We start from the raw sequence: 12,401 nt of genomic DNA, 5'->3' as shown, positions 1-12,401 counted from the left end.
ACGAGGACCGGAAGTATCACCCCTGCCTTCGCAACCGCTGTCTGCACAGCTCGCAGGTAACTCAATCGAGCTTCACCTCCGACCTCCCGCGATACACACAAAGACAGACAAAGATAGACCAATTAAAGTTTCAAGCGAATCCGTGGCGTCATTGATTTCTGCCTATGAAGTGTCTCGGAGGGACGGGACAGGAGGGATTCAGTTGTTCAACATCCGGCTGCGTTTGGCCGCCGGTGCGAATCCTCTCGTTGAATCGGCATCGATTTACGATCGCGGACTGCCAGGGCTCACGGTAGAACGCGTCAACGTGCCCAGGTTTGACGTGCGGCTGGAATTGGAACGAATGGTCGAGTGTCCTGCGTGGTTGACGCGACGATTCCGAAGGCCACGCTTCGGCCAGCAGGATGTTTATAGTGGAGATTGATTTCCCTGACGGGTAAATGAAATGGGAGGAGGTATTGGTGGCGCCGGTGAATGGTTTAATTATGTATGAGTTAACTGGTTGAATGAACTGTGAATCTTTAATTGTTGCGTTTTCCTTGCGGGGATGAATGGCTGGGGGGGCTGTTGAAGGAGTTGGATTGAGGTGATATGAAATGGTGACGAATAACACGATTTTAACAATATTTATATAAAGAAATCAGTTTGTAACATAAGAGATCGCGTACTTAACAGTGATTTTCTAAATTCAAGTAAGATTGACTGGCGCACACTGATTCGCATGAACCTAAAAGGTTCAAAAAGGTGGAAGCAGTAAAAAGAGAAATAGATGATATAATGTCGCAGGGGACTGGAAAGCCCGCTCTCTTCTAAGGCAAAGCCTATTTGAGATGCTGCGCTAAGCTAGCCCAGAAACGACCACTAGCAAGTGATCGAACAAGGACGAATTAGTCATCGTCCAAAAAGAAATCACGAGGGAGGATCCGGCAGATTTCATATGACCTTCTACCTATAAAGAAGTTTATTCCAGGGTGGATTTTAAGGGAATAAAGCACAATCCACCCTTCGAGACCCGACCCAAGATAGATGATGCAAGAGAAACGTGGGAAAATTGGAAGTATCGAGGCAATAAAAAGAATTGATCAACAGCGGTGAAGGTCTGTAAAAGGAGGTCATCAAATGTTCAGGAACACTAGGCCTGAATGAAACCTTAAGCAGTGGATTAAAGAAGTGATAATGAAACGGTAATTGTTCCACAAAAAATTGATCAATAAGGAAAGTTGGGAAAAATCTAATGACACGAAAAGAAAGTGAAGTAATAGATATTTTGAAAATATAAAATATTATCTCTGCATCATTGTTAAGTTGCTTTCGTCAATATGAAAAAAATATCTCTAATATGCTTTTGATGTTGAATTAATGCCTTCAATAATAATTTGAAGTTTCCATGAGAGTTATTAAATTTTTAATTAACAGTCTTGAGATATTATCGATCAGCTTTTACATGTATAATTTTTCAAAATATTCAGTAACTTGCAGGAAGTTATTGAGTTACCAAGTTTAATTATTTCCTTTATTTTCTAATTGCAAACGTCAAATTATGAATATTCATACTGTTTATGATTGTTCAGTAATAGAACAGGAGAGATGGTTAATTTTAAAACGATCATTTCTTTACAAAATGATGCTTATAATGGTTAATAGAATTTGGAATATTATGAATGGTATTTCATACAAGAGTTTTAAACGGCTGTAAATTTACAAAATTTATCAAATACTGCCTTCAGTAAATAAGACTTTTCAGTTCCAGATTGTTGTCTTGTATCGATCATTATTAATTCACAAATCTATCCTGCAAGTAAAAAATTTGGGATTACTGTATGGATTAAGCCACACGACATAGCAGCTTTTCCAAAGAAATAAATATTTAAATAAATATGAATAACTAAATTCATTTTTATAAAATTAAAGTAAAGAACATTACAATAATTTCTGAAAGTATTAACTAAAATATTCTAACTTCTTTTCCTAAATAATCTGTATTATAACATGCAAAACACAGAAATTTAAAATGCAAACACAAACATATAATTCCTATGATATACAGAGTGTAACATCTATACGTTTCAATATTTTAAGGGATGGTAGGAAACCTCAAACGGGTTACAAAATGTCTCATAACATAATGTTCGATCTGCTTCCAATTAGCAGTAATAATGCTTCAGAAGTAACATGTCTATACGGTAAACTAGGAGTCAGAGGATTTTGCAATTTTGCAGATATATTACGGAGGAGCAATAGGAGACAAAAGTCTTAATACATTTTATTATATTTCTTATGGTTTAATTTTTATAAAGCTTTAAAGATAAGAAATGTTTGCGGAAAAGAACGTAGGTAACACCTAGATATAATGTAACCTAAAAGACTGCCGGCAGTTAACTGTTCAAGATTGACCCAGTGATCGACAGAGCAGGGACCGTTTACGATAGGAGTCCCATCAAAGGACTTGTGTTTATAAGGGTCTTAACACGTATTCAGGGCCTTCCGAAAGAAACACAACTTTTTCAAGCAAACGAATTCTCTAGGACAACGAACTCTTTCAATGTATTTGTCTAACTTTAAGTAATAGTGCTAACTTTAAGGCATTATTACTGCAAAATGAAAGCAGATCGGATACTATGTTATAAGACATTTTGTGATTCAATTGGAGTATTCTACCACCCCTTAAAATGTATTGAAACGTATATATGTTACACCCTGTATAATAGATGCAAAACAGATGTATGCACAAAGTGTTAGCAAGTTAACTAGTTTTCAAGTCAGCATATGAACACTAAACAACTGTATACATGAACGTTGCTAACCGGCCACAAAGCCAATTACCTTCATTATCAGCACCTGCTTCGCCACCATCGATCATAGCTACCCAGACCTACTCTCAAGAGAAACAACTGGGAACCCAAACCATGTTATACAAACGACTGTTATACCCCTACCTAAGCCTTCCTCCACCACCCATCAGGGTATCCTCTTAAATCTACAACAATTCCACATAAAATAACAACCTACTCCGAGATGGGATAAAGCTTAATGTTCTTTGAGGAAGGGGTCTAACAAAGAGGGATAAACTAGCGCGACAGAAGGAAACACTGAAGGGATTTCCTAACGATTCAATTACTTGAACGCTTACAGCTCGTCACCGCTACGAAAATAGCGAAGAAAACTGGAACGGGGATGATATCAAGGAATCCGTGTCCCAGCATAAAATCGGCCATCCTCTCTCGCCACCCCGAGCTCCCGAGCCTGCATTCTCTAATTTAACTTTCAAGGAGGCCAGGGGCGGCGGGGAAAGAGGATACCGGGTTAGAAACAGATTCACTTTCGTGAATCGCTGCCATCGCATAACTTTCGTGTCGGTGATGCGCTTTCGTGATCTTATATAGCCGCTAGTTAATGGCCCTGACTTGGACGATCATGCAACCGGGACGAGGGCGAACGTCTTCGGGGTTAGGCCTGGATAATGGCGAGGGGAGACGTATCCAAACTGATTTATAAACGATCCCAAGGCCCAGCGACGTTACCAAGCATCGATAACCGCGCTAGTTCGCGGCATTCCAAGAAGTTCTGGCCTGCTCGATGAACTTCTAACCGCGCTACATTCCGGCCAGCCTCGAATATCAGCGAGAGGCTTATTGCACCTTCACTCGCCACGTCCGACAGCAATTGCGCCCAGAGGATTTACGCTGATAAATTGTCTACCTACCGATAAGTGCTCTTAAATCGTCCGGTGTCGTCGTTCGGTTCACTGCTGTTGCCTGCGCTTGCAGTATTAACACGTCTGATGCCGACAGGGTTATGCATTGCCTCAGGTCGATGGTCTTCCGGTGCATGCCTAGAGTCACGCATTGCGATTTGAAATATATCTTGACTGCGGGAAAGGAAAGATGTATGGGAGTTACTCATGACTCCAAGACTGACAATTTGTCATTCGAATGTCTCATACAGTATCCTTTCATTATGATACCACTGCTATTTATCCATCATTTCTTCAAATTGTTTTCTCATTTTAACTCGTTTTACCCCATTCTTGCCTTGGGTGAAACCAAGATGTATTTGTTAATATAATATTAGCTTCAGAAAAGTGCCACTTACTTTTTATAAGTTTGTAATTTATTGAACAACAGTTTTTCTGAGAAAACAATGATCGATTTTTCCTCGTGAGCCCCACAATTATATTTTCTTAGATTATATCACAGGGTCCTCAACACTCTGTATAATTTAAAACATCAGACGTTCAAAATTATATTGATAATGTGTCTATTAATAAAATTTGTTTTAGGAAGATTGTACTGGCAACTACTATATCTATAAGAAATTAATACAAATAGTACAGCAGAAAAAGTCATCTACGAATAATTATTAAACATGATGTAACTAGTAAGAAATTTTCAGTCAGTACTCACAAATTTTACGACCTATGTTGTATTATGTAAAGGTTCGTTTATTTTAAATATGACCAATTTGGTTCTTCTCTTCTACATGTAGGGAATGGTTGATAAAATCAACAGAATTTCGCAGATTGTCAATATCAAACCTATCTTCGCTTCACAGATCAAAGTTTGAGAAACGTTCACCTACTCTAATAGACCTAGTTCCATAAGCTCCTTCATTAGAAGCCTATAAGATATCATGCTCTTAGACAGGAGTGTGTACATATTGTAATTAGCAGAAGCTTGAGGATGTATTTCAAGAGACGTGAAAGGAACACTTATGAAGCCATAAATAGCTACAATGTTGGTAATGAGTTTAAACATTTTTTCAGAAAAATCTCCTTTGCATTTGACAGTCTCCAGTCTCACAAAGTGAAAACTGATATTAAGTGTTCTTCACGGTTTTAAAGAATATTAATTTACATAATTATGAATATTACTAACAAAGTAACTGGAATATTCTAACAAAAGCTATTCGAAGAAGGGGGCCAAAGAGAGTAAAATAAATATAAAAATGAATTAAAAATATCTTTACTCTAAGCTACAGTTAGGTACTGTGCCTGTAACAGAATTTTTAGGGATTATCATATACTACTCAAAGTGTTAATCAAAAAATCTGGGTGAAAATAAACTAAAAGAATTGTACCTCGAAAAATGAGAAAATTAAATTCTATCTAATTGTTATAGCCAGTGCTAGTTACACGTGCTTTAAATTGCACAACCGCGTTCGGTCAATGACTTCCCGCAGAATTAGCGAATTCCAGGAGAATCGACAAAACGTGATGGCCCCGCCTCTCATTTTGCCTTCTGAAAGGTCGCTGATCGTCGAAACGAGCAATGAGTTCGACGAACTTAGGCGTAACCCGTCTTGCGATACAGATGGCCACAGTACCAGAGCTAATCAGTACTTGAATAAAAAGTAGTAAAGTTCACGGTGAGTCCCAACTCTAATCTGGCCAAGGACCCAAAAATCCATTCTCCTTCACATCTATCAGCGATCAGAGGTAGAACACACTAGCTCTCGCAAGCAGACGAGAGAGTGGCAACAAAATCAAGTCCAACTCCAGCTAAACCGCAGAAACAGTAATTACGAAAACATGAGTAAACGCCAGGATAATACCTGGCAGACCAATATTTTTCCAATTTTTCAAATTGGACCTGGCGTTCAGCGAAATATCAAAAAGGCTCAAATCAAAGATCATATGCTACGTTCACAAACGAAGCAACCAGGAACAACTGATTTACTGGAATTTTCTCAACAGTCGACTTTCCAATATTCTACATCGAACACGTTATCAATAACGATTGTCGATACGTTAACCATCGCCTTTGTGATCGATGATCAAAGCAATGAAGGCCAATATTTAATATGGGTTAATTAAATCGGTCCGTTGGATGTGCCTTGTTATTTCCAATTGCGCTAATTAATTGTGAACTAGTTCGGAAGAGGGGAAAGTTAAGGGGACGGGTTGCACTTCTGAAGCACTTTCCTTGGCGCACGCGTAGCATCACAGCTCCTGGCCCAATCCACCGTATTCACTGGAAAATCCGCGAAAAGAGAATTTCTAAAGAGCGTAATTTATTCCAAGCTTTCATTCGCCGACAGCGAAAACTCGTAAAACCACGTGTTCCGAGGCTTTTCTGCACTCGAAGTCCGCTTTACAGCTCTTTGCTTTCCTGTTTTCCTCGATGTCGCTGAATGCGACCACTATTGGTATAAATCGACACTCCTTGCTCCTGGATCTTCGATGACGTATTGATTTGATACCTCTCTGTAGCGTCTCTTTGTTCACTTTCAACATTTTTTTAATGCTTGAATTCTGTTGAGACGTTTTCGAAACCATAATATTCCTATAAGCGGAGAAGTCCATGCAGTTGCTGTAAACAGTTTAAAAGGTATGCAATGAACTTGTAAGGTCCCTTTTTATTTTTAAATTTTTTACTGCCACGATATCTAACAATTTGTTATGATTTAACCCTAGTCTTGCTTATGTAAGAACTGACTGAATTCTCAGAATTTAAATATATACAAATTTTCAGGAATTGAAAACTAGAAATAAACTTGCAAATTTCAAAGTTTTGAATATCAGAGAGTCTGAAATTTTGTAACTGAAAGGTTTAATGAGATGTAAATTTGTCTGTATAATAAGTATTTGAAAACTTGAAAGTACACAATTTGAAAATTTGATAACTTTATGTTTGTATTTCAGATGTTTGAAAATCTGAAGATTTGAAAATTTTAAATCGTGGTGAAGAAATAAAATTGGAGTTCTTGAATATCCCCATCTTAGAGTGCTAAGAGTTAAAGAGGTTTTATAATTTGTTGTTAAAATATTAGTAAACTCCCCAAAAGTACCTTTAAAAAATATTAATCCATAAAAATGAAACCCAACAAATATTAAAGTTCAAAAAAATATAACAAAAAGATGCCTCAAGAAATGTTTGTTACCATTTGATTCGAAAAAAAGTACTCAAATCAAAAGTAGTTGTCCCGTTTGTACAATGTGCTTCACAACAGGCTAATTAGAAAATCACAATAAAACATTAATATTTTAAATGGATCCACAAATAACGGATACTTATGAAAACCAGAAAAATTAAACCTAAGGTACACTTGGCAGTCCATTTTTATCAAAATCATATGCCTAGGTGAATCCATTTAGCGACAAAATTATGAAAATCAGAAAACCACCTAGCGGCAAAAACTGTGAAAGTCAGTAAAAGGTATTCCCATCGAATGAAACTGAAAATGTTAAATTACTCCTGCACGTAAAATTAATATCTCGGTATCTCAGCTTTTCCTATCCTAAGATACATACGTGAGGGCTCATTTTATACACACGGTGATACTTAACAATGTGGCAATCGTTAAAATCCATTATACGCTGCATCAAAAGAATAAATCGTTATCAAAATTTTTGAACGTTTTATTCCCAGAAAAGATACACTGCTAGCGTCACGCACCACTCAATTACTTGGCGCGAGACGCTGTCGCATCTCCTGAAGACTGCTAGCATCACGCGCCACTCAACTACTTGGCGCGAGACGCTGCTGTGTCTCTTGATACTCATTTAACTTTCCTTTTATTATACTTGAATTTAAAAAAAAAAATATGAATCATTTTGAAATCATTTTTAAATCTATTTTTTTAGTTAAGTTAAACGAGATTCACCAATGAAACGGTTCTTAAATATTATATGCAATAATAACTCCCGTAAATCCTTGTCACATGTGAAGATTATTCTAATTATTAAATTCAATCCTCATGGAACAGACATCCTCTAATAAAAGTACAATTTTTGTCGCAAATAATGTCAAGAGCATGCATTTCCACTTAATCCTCTTCATTTCGATATTAATTTAATTAGTCATTAATTGAAAGTTTTAAATATTTACTCAACAACGCGGTTTCAGTTAAGTGTGAAATTAATTGTTATCAGATATTCCAAATTATATCTAGATCGCTTGACAGATGTCATAATAATCGGGAAAATGTTGGAACACTTGATAAATAGGTACGGCCAACTCAAACGATTATTTAATGATTCCCGTGTAAGAAAGAGATAGAGTATCGATGCGGACAGATTCGTTTGAGCTGGGTGTACATCATCCCCTGATTGAAGAATTTATATGAATACAAAATAACCAAATATTTACTGTCTTTTATCAATTACAAATGAGTTATATAAATTAAATTATGAATTATAACCTTGTTATAAGTATTCCTCAATATAATAGAGACAATGTTTTAAAGAAATTAACTTGTGCAAGAGAGCACACAATCTCATGTGAAAATATATTTCATCGAGAGAAAATATTACTACAAAAGTGATATGAATATAAATTGTAAACACAGGCAAAGCAAAGTAATATCTTTTTTGATTAAATTTATATCGATATGTTTTAGTTTGAATATTCATTTCATTCGTATATACATATTTTACTTTGAATGTTTCAAATACACAAAAACAATATTTGAATTTTCTTTGCTTTTTGTCGCCACTAAGCATTATAGGCAGTTGCTGTAACATTTAATTTTAATTTAATGAAAAAAAAAAATTTGAATTCTATGATACAGCAGATGAAATAATATCTTATGAATGACTATCAATCCAAATTCAGCAAAATTTTTCTTAACTTTCTAGCGCAAAATGGTCCTTTAAATGTTAGAACAGAACTTCTGATCTCAAGCCTTGTATATTTATTTTTCTACCATTTCGAGTGCACTATTACGTGACACACTGTGTAATTTCCCATCCTGAGTGCTCATTAAATTATTTAATGTTAGTTGTAATTCAAATGGCTGGTACTAAATTTTTTCCTTATTTAAAGTTTGACAGTTTTAATGGGTAAAACCGCCCTTGCAAAACTGAAAATTGTTACCTCTGAAATATGGAGGTAAATGTGCTTTCGTACAGTTTAAATATCCTACACATGAAGTAAGTTTTAAACGCAACACTAATTCTGAAACACATCATCTATTATTCATTCCAAAGGTATCTACGGGGAAAATACTCGAGAGAATCTAAAACTAATATCAAATGTGGAAATAACCATTTCATTAAGCTCCCATTTCGTATGTTCATAAATTGGTACTACCTACATCAAATTATAAAGCAATATGCGAAATGGTTCAATATGCAAAATACTATTTTGTCAAAAATATATAATAATTCTTGGAATATAACTGTCAGCTATTCTAAAATTTTTTATTTTCCTATATCTTCCTTCTATTGTTCTATTTTCTTTTTTCTTTTTACATGAAAATATTTCAAAAAATTATTCTCTGTGATTAGTTTTCAAAAAGCACTTTGTAATAAATAACCTTGAGATTTCTAAACTTCCAAACAACATTAATGTCCATAAAAATGATACAATGATACTACATTTATTCTTTAAGAAAATTTGTCAAATTGACATTAAAGTATTTTATGTCATTTCTTAAAGAATAAGTTCAAAAACCATTACAATACGACGTCCTACAATTCTAATATTGTCTAATATTGTTAATTTTTAAGATAAACAGACGTTCAACGTATTAAATAATCTTTACTTTCAAACTATTCAGTAATTGTCTTCTGCTGAAAACATAGATTTTAACGTAATACTAACATACGCTATTAGAATTTGTAAACTGCGAACAAGGTTCAGGTATTACCTGCAACTTCATTTAACTTTGAATAACTAAACTCATTTAACTCTCCTAAAAATGTACTAGACATAATCAAAGGAAACACAGTCCAACAGAATTGATAGTAAGCTTAAAATCTCCTTGCCATTACCAAGTATGACAAAGAAAATTAAAACTTATAAAACAACTCAATCTTATGTCACCAATACTTTCGACGATATTCAGTTCCCTCTCTGTATGCAGCTCATCCTCTGTAACGTCACACGACGAATAAGTTGATAATACATACAGAGCTTACAGAGCACTTACACACTTGCGCGAAACCAACTTGTGGAAGTAGATAACAAATGCAAGCCGATGGAAGTCGAGGTGCCATACTTTAGCACTTTTTCTGCATTAAAGAAACGTCGAGCATGATTTTCGTTACGCGCCCAGCAAGACCACGCCGTGGTCGGCGCCATAATGCTTTACGTAATACAGTTGAGCCGATTACGTGGTGGCATTTTGCCATTAAATAGTAATTACCATGTTGGAACAATGTGCATTAGAAGGAAGAGGGGAATGTGAGGAAGCAATTCGAGAAACTAAACACACACGGGGGCTACACGACCGATGAGTAAAGTGAAATACAGGTCGATAATAGAAGCACAGCTGCTGCAACCCAACAAAGGAACTGGTTACCCTCTCGTCTTCTATTTCGAAGAAATTGCACGGCTCTACAAAAGAATCGGAAATGAGAGTTCGAGGTATCATCGGCGTTCAAGATTACGGCTTTTGCAATTATTTACAATACGCCACGGGAACTGAAGAATTGTTTCAGTTGTAAATTGAGTCGGAATCTACTCTTAAGGCAAACGGTGTGCGATGTTTACGAACGAATAGGTCATACACGCTGATTGTATAGTAAACCCTTTTAAGAAGAAACAGTGCTTTCAGTCTTTTATGGTCAGGGTACATTTCAATTGTATTGGAAAAACATTAGAGAACTACACAGTTCTCAATAAATTTTCAATTCAGATTTTCAATAAATGTTTAAAAAATTTGCAATACCTGTCAAAGTCTCTACTTCAATATAGAATCTTTGTTAAATCAAAAATTTAAAATCCTTCTAAAAGTTTGAGAAATGTAGTTTACCTACGAACGATTGAGAAATAAATTCGTGATGTTTCTAGGCAACAAATTGAAAAAATTTTCTACATTAAAGAGAATAAAGATTACTTTGTTAAACACATTATTCCAGTAACAATAGCGATTTGAATTAATTTTATTAACATTCTTTTGATATGAAGAGTATTGTAACTATTGTCACAACATTGTACATACAACTACTGTAACAGTAACTACAGCACTGTACAACTAAGACAAAAATTAAGAATGACAAAATTATGTTTCAGGTTTTATTGCGAAGTTACTGCTTATTAAATACAAACTTGAAATGTGCGTAAAATATATCTGCCTTAGGAACTTATTCTACTGACGTTAGCTACGTCAGTATCAAGAGTAGAATAACTTTACATGTCAGGCATGTTTCAGGCGTACATATTTTAGGAACATTCACAATTGATACCTCGGAAATAAAGCCATAAATAAAGTTCCTTTATTCTTTATTTTCGTTTTACTATAACATGTGGAACCAACTCTCATAATCTCTGGCATCTCTTGTCAAGTACCTTCCATAGCACAACTCGAATAAAAATTAGAAAATGCTTTTAAAGAAAGAATGCTAAATACTGTAGAGTATACTTATTATTTTCACTTAAATGCTCATTCTAAATATTCCTAACTTACTTAATATAAACCTTAAGAAAGATTGAAAGCTACTTCAAATAAGCCCGACAGTCAAACGCTACAGAAATACTTCAAAAATGCTTTAAAATATTTTGCTAGAGCAACGTCACGCCTTCAAACGTTATACCTAAGGAACTCCTTCAGACGACAGCACCGAAAATAATGCTACGTCGTTGATGTATATGTATTCAACGGAGGAAACGAAAATTCCAATAACGTCCAAGAAGGAACTGCAACGCAACCGTTTAATACGTACAGTACATTTCCAGGGCAAATAAACGGTTAAATTATACATTGTTAAACAACAGACAGCGTGAAACGTTGCGGAGCGGTCTATTTTTGAAGGTTACCATCGGAAGGAATGCGAGGACACTCTTGAATAAAACATAGCCGCCAGCGGGCATGTCCTACAGTCCATTCTTCCTGTTTCCCTCGCTTTCCTTTTGGCTGCCTCTCCCGCGGCATCGGCTTTTTCTTCCCCGACTTCCTTTTGTCTGCAGCAGAGAACCACTTATTCATGGAGAGACTTAGCCTAGGTCCTCCCTAACAATTAATGTCTCGCTGCGCCTACGGTCTCCCAGGCGATCGCAATTTAAACACCGTTTAATTCGACTGGCGAGCGCGTCTGTGAAATTTAGGAAGGAATTCTTCTGGTCGTCCGTCGCGATGAAGATGATTAAAGCGTTTGATGCGAAAATTGCGAATCTCTAAGATCTCTATTAAGACGTTGGGGAAACTCGGAATGCTCGAGCATTACCGAGACAGCGATTGCCCCCTGAATTCTTTGCACCCCTCTGTTCTAGTTTCCCTTTCTGTCTTCCAAGTTTGTTCATTAAGAAGCGTTTCGTTTTTCATTCAATGCTTACTTCCTGAGTCGTCCTGTAAGATTCTGGCAAGTACGAGTGAAGAATGCAGTGTGAAATATTTGGAAGAATACCCAGTTTCTTGAGGTAGAACCAGGAGGTAGAAGTAAAACTTGTTGAACTGAGGAATTCTGTTTTTGGAACTCGTGATTGACGCTTATGTTTGGAATATTGCAGTGGCTCTTTTGA

The 12,401-nt window shown here is 36.0% G+C and overlaps 1 protein-coding gene across 1 annotated transcript in view; it reads left to right on the top strand.

Moving 5' to 3' along the window:
- LOC143183370 (alkaline phosphatase) overlaps positions 1 to 12,401 on the top strand; it is a 367,206-nt gene that overhangs the window by 345,151 nt on the left and 9,654 nt on the right. The window lies entirely within an intron of this gene.

Source organism: Calliopsis andreniformis, chromosome 1, assembly GCF_051401765.1.
Source record: "Calliopsis andreniformis isolate RMS-2024a chromosome 1, iyCalAndr_principal, whole genome shotgun sequence".
Lineage (NCBI taxonomy): Eukaryota > Metazoa > Arthropoda > Insecta > Hymenoptera > Andrenidae > Calliopsis > Calliopsis andreniformis.
The sequence above is the reverse complement of the archived record's forward strand: the minus strand, read 5'-3'. Positions and strand labels throughout refer to the sequence as shown.